The 9,022-nt window shown below is 36.9% G+C and overlaps 1 pseudogene; it reads left to right on the top strand.

The window, feature by feature from the left end:
• The first annotated feature begins 238 nt into the window (after nucleotides 1–238).
• LOC137248736 (uncharacterized) lies at nucleotides 239–6,294 on the top strand (annotated as a pseudogene).
• The last annotated feature ends 2,728 nt before the right edge of the window (nucleotides 6,295–9,022 follow it).

Genomic DNA, 9,022 nt, shown 5'->3' with positions numbered 1-9,022 from the left:
CGTTTTGATATGGCAGAAAACGAAACGAAATCATTTCGTTAATTTGACGATCTTAACGTTAATAAACGAAACGAAATGACTTCGTTCCGTTTATTAACGTTGATTATCGTAACGAAATGATATCGTTTCGTTGGTTAAGCATGCCTGCTCCAGATTAAGCTTAAGTAACCGTATCGTAGCCAACCAATTGGGTTTTGGTTTACCGTCGTAACGATAAACAGCTGATTACGTTAGGGATATGGATACAGCGATACGACATACGGCACCAATGACTCCGGCTTTAAGTCGAGGTAAGTAAATTTTCCAGTTTTTTAATAATAAAGAAACTTTTTTTGGACGATCATTTCTGTCCAATCGCCGTAATAATATCATGGCTACTTACGGAGATAAGAAATCTGTAAGAGCATCTTAACTCAATATTTGTCACTAATGCATTTGCTAAAACAACTTAAGTCACATAAGATAGAAAAGGTAAAAAATATTCGAAATAAGTTTCTAACTACCGCTGGGGAAAGCAACTTAAGTAAATTCAGGTTGCTCCCTTTTTTGTTTAATTCACTTTTGGAAAAGCAACCTAATCCCGTGTAAGTGCTTTTCCGCGTGCAGAATATGAAATAATACAAACATAAAAGGAGTTCGGCCCAGTATATTCGGCCCATTTCTTTTTTTATTTTAATTTTCAGCTTTTTTTTTTGCAATTTTATTTTTCAGCAGTTTTTTTTTTTTTATCTTGATTTCAGAGTGGTAACCGGTCATGTCCGGTTCGGTAATTTTTTTTTTGCGTCAGTTTTTTTTGAATTTGAACTTAAATTTTTGAATATGTCAACGGTCTGTCCGTGGCATCCGGTTCGACCGGATGTCGTTTTAATTTGTATTGATAAGCGTTTTGAGTCGGTCTCTGCGCTTCTGTCGGTTTTTTTTGAACTTGATAGCTCTTAGTATTGATAGGCATGATAGGAACTTTTTTCTGTTTATGGCGCAGGAACAGTAAGGTTGGCAAGGATCCGCCCCAGCCGACAATGACTAGCCATTGAGCACCACCACACCATGCCGACCGCCTTCCTTACTGCTTCCACTGTAAATGCGATTCCATAACAGATGGCGCCCAACGCCGACTACGGACAACATTCCGGCAACGTATATACCCACTTACAAAAAAACTAAGTGCGTTCAGCACTGCCTCACCGGGTGAAAAAAAATCCGGATAACTTGACGTGAAGTCCGTGGCTCCGTCAGCCACAGCCCCCGATGACCAGCCCGGACAACCTGATCTGTCCAACCATCCCACCGCAACGTAGGTGGCAGCTCCTGTAGCTGCTCACTCGGACTGGTGGGATGGTCAACTTCACAGGTTGACCCGACTTACCCCCGCGACCAGCGCCTCAGGTGCCACGTTGGGCGCCATCTGTTATGGCGCGCTCAGCAACTGTCAACGATGATCACTCTGCGCCATAATCAGAAAAAAGTTCCTATCATGCCTATCAAAACTGAAAGCTGTCAAAATCAAAAAACCCTGACAGAAGTGCAGAGACCGACTCAAAACGCTTATAAATTCAAACTAGAACAACATCCGGTCGAACCGGATGTCACGGTAAGACCATTAAGCATTCAAAATTTAAACTTCAAAAAAAAAAAAATCTAACGAAAAAAAATTTACCGAACCGGACATGGCCGGTTACTAACGCTGAAATTCAAACAAAAAAACGCTGAAAAATTAAAATACAAAAAGGAAAAGGGCCGAATATAACTAGGGGCGCCGCGGGTGTTGTTGCGACGCCCGGTGCTTGTACCTACCCTCAAAACCATGGCCACCGACGCACCTAATTTTCGGTGGCCCCTTACCTGTTTCCCTAAGTGCCTTCTAAATAAATGGCGGCGCCAGCATTCCCATTTTAAATAATTATTTATTTATAATTCATTTCTATTAACGTATGTATGCTACAAAAAAAAAAACAATGCGATAGTGCAGGTTTCTTAACCAGGGCTACAGCATTGTTGACTTACGAATAGTTATTCACTCTGTGAAAATGTAGGTAAGTGTGTGTAGTGTATATAGTGTATGTTGTTGTAGTAGGACTTATTTTTGAGTTTAACAAAATATCAATTTGGTATAACGCATAGTATAATGACACTAACATGTAATATGTACCAAGAAAACTTGTTATAAAAGCAATAAATATTAAATTTGTATAGCGCTATGTGTTATATGCACGTATATTATTTGCTTCTGGTTGTTCGAACGATATTGGTAGCAATAGTGAGTCATATGTATAGATATATATATATATATATATAAGATATACTAGCAGACCCGGCAGACGTTGTTCTGCCCTAAATTTGGCCTATCTGCATACATTTTAATAATCTTTTTCCGTCTAACTCTGCCCTACCCCTCTACACTTTTTGTTAATCTTTTTATTCACTCCCCCCTCCGTCTTTTTCGCTTCATCTCCATATTCGTCTCATTCTATCTCTTTCTCAGTCTCCTTCTCTCTTTTTTCTTCTCTCAAGTTTTTCTCCTTCTTCTTCATCTCTTATTGCCAGTCCCAGAGGGTGGTATGTATTTTGTTCCAGTCCCATTCCAAGTCTCATTCCCCCTCCGAGTTTCAGTCTCATTCCCAGTCCTAGCCCTAATACCAGTCCCAATCCGTCTCTGGTTTACTTCCCGGAAAAGAGCATCGTAAATACTAATATAGGCAAATTTATATATGAAATTTCAGGCAAAACGAATAGGACGTATGTAAATAGGTATGTTGGTATTATTAATTCTTGTCTTTATTTCGGCTTCGCATGCATATTTATCAGTTTTGCCAGGTTGATGCGACTAAACCGAATATCACAATGAACTTTAGAGCTCTCAGCAACAGCTTTCATTTGATATCCATATTGTATAAACACATTCTAGGGGTACCCGGGTCCACGTTTTGGGCTATATCTCTAGACCCTAGCATCCCAGTTGTATGAAAATTATCCTGTACTATAGCACTCATCAACAGCTTTCATTTGATATCCATATTGTATAAACACATTCTAGGGGTACCCGGTTCCACGTTTCGGCCTATATCTCGAGACCCTAGTCACCCAGGAGTATGAAAATTATCCTGTGCTATAGCACTCATCAACGGCTTTCATTTCATATCCATATTGTATAAACACATTCTAGGGGTATCCGGGTCCACGTTTTGATCTCAAGACCCTAGGCACGTAGCGAAAAAAAAGGTAGACGTTGGCCCATTCTCAGACCTACCAAATATGCTCACAAAATTTCATGAGAATCGGTTAAGCCGTTTCGGAGGAGTTAAGCCTCTAAAACTGTGACAGAAGAATTTTATATATCAGACTGTTTGTCCCGGCAAGTATTCGAATTTTTCTCACCTTTTAAACCTTCCCTAGACCTCCACGAATAATTCAAGACCAAGATGAGATAAATCCGTTCAGCCGTTCTCGAGTTTTAGCGAGACTAACGAACAACAATTCATTTTTATATATATAAGATATATTGTATTTGAATGATATAAGAAAAGAAAGTTTAAATCTTCTAGCCAATTCGTGCATAAATTTTTTCTAACAACCCACGGTTGAGCTCCAAAAAATGGATCGTTAAAACGTTTCACGTGATAAGGACGGCTTATTATCAATAAAATTTATAAAGCTAACTTCAAACATTTTAAAGCGACAAAATATATTATTAAAGTGATATAAAAACAAGGATGTATGCCCTTTGCTGTAAAGCTAACAATTTCAAGTATTCAATAATAAAATTTGACGAGAAAAATCGACACTTGTTAAATGGTTCAACCGGACAGTATAAAACCCTCAAAGCATTACTTAGAAGTTCCTTAACTGCCCTGCAAAAAACGCTCTCGTCATTCCACTTCATTGGACTAGTCATTTTACAGTCATAGCTTATATTCATAGTCACGTTTGTATGGCCGTGGTTAAGTTTTTTGACCAAATTTTTTGTAGGGTAACTATTTTTAAGTCTATACAAGGCTGATACTTACATGGCCGCCAGAGTACGTACCATGGGCCTCTGCCGGCGTGGTTACCGGTGATGTTGACCTTGCCGGTGAAGCCGACGCTGTTGTTGGTTGTGGTGCGCGGTCTTGGGCGCGCCGTGTCGGTACTGTTGGTGGTTGTTGCGCTCTGGTCCGAGGTGATCGAGTGAACCTGGTGGCTATAAAACTTCGTGTTGACTTTTACGACCTGGATGACTTGGTGCTAATTGGGCGTTCGTTGTATTACGCTGCAGCGTACTGCTGGCCCTGGAGGCGGAGATGGTGCCGGACGCTGTTCCAAAGGTGGTAGTGTACTTCGTAAACGTAGAGAAAGGGGTTTATCTTCGGATACCAAGGGTTGCCTAGTTTCTGGGCATTTACCTGTTTGTTCATTTAGTAGTTGGGTTAAGGAATCGGCCTGCAATTCCTCGTTGCAGTCTTTTGGTTCATCAACAATACTCACTTGAATACGTGCACAGCCGGCGAGGGTGTTTTGCGATTAGTTGAGTATAGTTGGGGATGCGCAGTTGATGTGAGCAATAAAGTTACTCAAGCAGTATCGGTGCTTGACGCCTTTGCTGTAGACGTCGTGCCAATAGATGTTACACAATCCTTTTGTATAATCGCAGGGCCGCCAAAAATTAGGCTGAAGCAAATTCAAATCTTTCCACCAAATTCCGAGAATTAACGGAAGAAACACATGGTCTGTTATTCTAAGCTTCCATAAATTTAGTGACTTTCAAACGACCTTCTCGTTTGTATAATGGCTTCTTCGAGAGTTTTTTTCCTTTCTTTTCTTTCAATGTCTAAATTGGTTTCTCGTTCGCCGGAAACTCATGGCCAATTTTTCGCTAGTGATCGCCGAATTTTTATTTCCTTGTTTCGATACTTTTGTATCGCACCTTTCGCCCCATCACCAGTCACTAGGTGTGTTCGCACGAACACGCTCCCAAGTGGACCGTAACCGTAGACCATAACAGCAGACCGTAACACAGTATTCCAAAATATGAAAGTCATTACAGCCGACGTCATACTACCAAGCTCTATTTCCAACGAGGCCTTAATCTGGCATCACTTTATAGATTATATAAAGAAAATATTTCTAATCCGGTAACAGAAACTAAATTTCAGAAGATATTTAAAACTCTAGATATTAAATTTAAAAAGCCCCAGCTTGACTTATGCACTCAATGCGAGATATTAAGAGAAAAAATTAAAAACGCAGAGAATATAGAGGAAAAAGCTGAGATTAAATTACAGTTACAAAAGCACCACGATGCTGCTGATTTCGCCTACGCTTGTAAGAAAAGGGACAAAGAACTTTCTCTTCAAGATAGTCTGTGAAAATGTTTTCTTTTGACCTTCAGCAGTGTCTGCCAACGCCTTATTTGAAAGCTTCTATTGTTTTTTTAAACGTCCTTTGTGGACTTTCAATTTAACTATTCAGGATGGTGCAATCAATAAAGCTAACTGCTATATTTGGCATGAAACTGTTGCGAAGCGTGGAGCCAATGATATCGGCTCTTGCATTTATAAATGTCTTCTAGGCTTACCCAATAATATAAAGGATGTCATTTTGTACAGCGATGCACTGGTCAGAACCGTAACTCATTTATTTGTGCTATGTTCGTAAAAGTATTGGAAGAACATCCAACAATTGAAATGATTGATAGCAAATTTCTTGTTGTTGGTCATACTCATCTAGAATGTGATACAGTTCACGCACAAATAGAAAAGAAGAAAAGAAACTATTCTGTTTCTATTCAGCATCCCCATGACTGGTCTAATTTATTTGCTGCTACAAACAAAAAGTATTTTACTCAGGACATGAAACAGGAGGATTTCTATAATATTCATGCATTGATGAAAGACAAATATACCTGGAGAAGCAATATCACCAATGGTTTGTATTTTATACTATATTATACTGACTTATATTTATTTAATCATTATTCGTATTTTTAGGTGAAAAGTTTGAGTGAAAGCTGGTAAGGTGGCTGCGGTATGAAAAAAAGGAACCTGGACTGATACGGTACAAATATTCTCGTGACGTGGACGATTCATTCAAGGAGTTGAACATAAGTGCACGACGCAAAAGAAATCAAAACACCGAGCTCTCAAAATGTTTTATACAGGTCCTCTTCCGATTTCTGTTAACAAAAAGCGCGATTTACTTGATATGTTGCCATTGATTAAACCAGAGCTGCATAATTTTTACCAAAATATTAAAGTGGAAGGACAACATGAAGTTGAAATAGATTCAGATTTGGATAAAATTGAAGAAAATAACTTATAGTTGAATCAATGGAAATTAAAACAATTGTCAATGTATTATTATATGCATGTACATTTCAATATTATTGGATTAAATCATTTTATTTTCTTTCCTATTATACGTTGTATATGTGTTTTCTTTTGATTTTTTTGGTTTATTTTGTCGATTACTATTAAAAATAAATTTTAGACTCTTCACTTAAGTCGACTTGCTTCCAATATTCTGTTTGCAAAAGTAACCTAAGTCATCTTACGTAACCAAATTATTTAAAATTTTTATAAGAAGTGATTTTTGTAAAACCTCTTATGTGACTTAAGTTGATATTTTTTTCTAAAACCAGTTTTGCAAAAGAACTTAATTTTTTTGAAATTTATTTAGAAATAAACCGTTACATATAGAGAAGAAATTTTACTAAAAGAGGTACGGTAGATCATGGTTTCATTATATAATGGCTTTATTTCTATTTAATAACTACCAACAAAGATTTTGTACGCAGCTAAAGGTGTTTTTTCGCTCTACTGTAAAATTTGAGTTTTAGACTTAAGTTGTTCTTTCAAATGTCCACAGATATATTCAGCCCAATTCTAAACGAAAATTCCGTGCGATTTTTTTCCCTTCTCCCATTCCTCGTATTCTAAATTCCTTGTGAGTTTTTTCACTTCTCCCTTTCCTCCTATTCTGAACAATGTTCGAAAAAGCGGAAACCGGTTATGGGAGAAAAGTAGGTATTATGAATGTGAGGGAGAGGGAGATTTCTCTGCCATTTCATAGGAGTTTTTTCACTAGTTAAATTAAAGGGAATGCATCAAAATAGTTAAAGGAAATTGGTTATTTTAAGAAAGAACACTTATTTGTACAAATTTGTGCTAAAATATGTATTTACATTCTACCACAATATTCTCACTGTTAATACAACAACAACAACCACAATATTCTTTATTTTAAGTCGAAAAGTATATCATAAGCACCGGAAGACCTCTTCGCATATTTGATGCAGCCATCCAGAAATTGCGCAAGGATTTTTTAAGGCTTAAATAGATTTTGGCATATAGCGAAAGGCGAACTCAACTCGACTTGGCCACCAGAAAATTCCTTTGCAGAATGAATGCAGGCAACTTCGGCGGATTTGTGTTATGGCGCCGGTCTTCTTCTTATGCTCCTCTGTTGATGTTGCTGTGGCACCAATTCATTACTCATTTCAGTGAATACCACATGAAATGCAATAATGTGCATTGTTTATGCCTTATTTCTTAATTTCAAACCAATTGGCAAGAATAATTAAACTTTTCATTTTTTTAAACAAAATAAGAAATGCGCAACGAAATTTCAATTGACAAAACAGCTGACTTCGAAAATTCGAAATTCCTATTCCCCAATTATTCTTCTCCCTAGGAGAAAAGAATTGGAAGAATTTTTTCGCGGGAATAAAAAAAATCCGACGGAACAAAATTCCGCGAGAATATTTAGAATTGGTCTGATTTTGTGATTTCTACATACCCGGTTGATGTACTATTGTCAAGGACAGCAAAGTTTGTTTACAAACTTTTGTGAATCTATACGAAACAAATAGCAAAATAAAAGTAAATACTAACAATTCAATTGTCTTGTACGGCTTTAGTAGGATTCTTTTGAATTTAATAATTTTTTTTTTTTGGAGATTTGTTTGCATGGATGAGGACCTTCTTATCGTTGAAAGTCCAAGTTCCAGGTTATTGTCCAATGCATAAGATGATTAATTTCTGGATTAACTTCCCAAAGTATGTATGTAATTTTGGCTCCACTAGTACACAATGGTAATACCAACTGGCCAGAACCATGTGTAGCAGCTTACGATCTGGTATTTATTCGGTTTTTACTTGTCACCACGCCATGTTATATTCAATTTGTCTTATTTATTTCAATTTGATTTTTGGTATCAAATATCCATTCAATTTTTGGTTTTTGTCCAATTAGGTTAATTATTTTTCGTTTATATTAGTATATATTAAGGGTATTTTCAATCCCGTTATTTGTTCTTTTGCACTCCGTTAAATTGTCCCGTTTATTTTCGAGAATTTTATTTTCATTAGTATGTATGTATATGAATGTTAATTTTCAGTGGCCTGTTGCCAAGTGTCTTTCAATTATATATGTATTTAAAGCGAATTGTGTTTGATTTTTATGGTGTCACGCCAGATATTCCGTTATACGCCAATTACACGGCTCAAGTATCCTTGTGCTAATTACCAATTTGCATAAGTATTCGCCCGGTGTGTGCACTGGTTGCGCTATTTGCGCAGAGAACTGTGCTAAAATCAAAACGATTTTGATATTTACGCATGTCTGCAAATATTGCACATGCTTTTTTCTTCGTGTGTGGTGAATTTTACACAGTTTACCTGTGGTTCCTGATAATATAACATCAGTAATTATTGCTTAAAAATGTTAATATCGAAGGCGTAATGACCATCTCTAGCTTGTAACAGGAATTCACACAAATTTAATAATACATAATAATTTTTTATGCAATTAGAACACATGTTTCATTTGTTGTGCTAGTTGAAAAATGAAAATTGCGCAGTGCTGCATCGAGTTGAGTTGGTCTTGCAATTAAAATATATATTTTATAAATACAATGGAAAATAAACGCTTCTGGTGCGAGTTTTTCGACTTATACCGTGAATTACCAGCACTGTGGAAAATAAATAGTGATTTTTTATACAATTAGTGCCTTTTTTATACAATTAAAACACATGTTTCATTTGTTGCG

The sequence above is a fragment of the Eurosta solidaginis genome, chromosome 4 (genome assembly GCF_040869045.1).
Source record: "Eurosta solidaginis isolate ZX-2024a chromosome 4, ASM4086904v1, whole genome shotgun sequence".
NCBI classification, from domain to species: Eukaryota; Metazoa; Arthropoda; class Insecta; order Diptera; family Tephritidae; genus Eurosta; species Eurosta solidaginis.
Note: the sequence above shows the minus strand (reverse complement) of the source record. Positions and strands in the feature narration are given on the sequence as shown.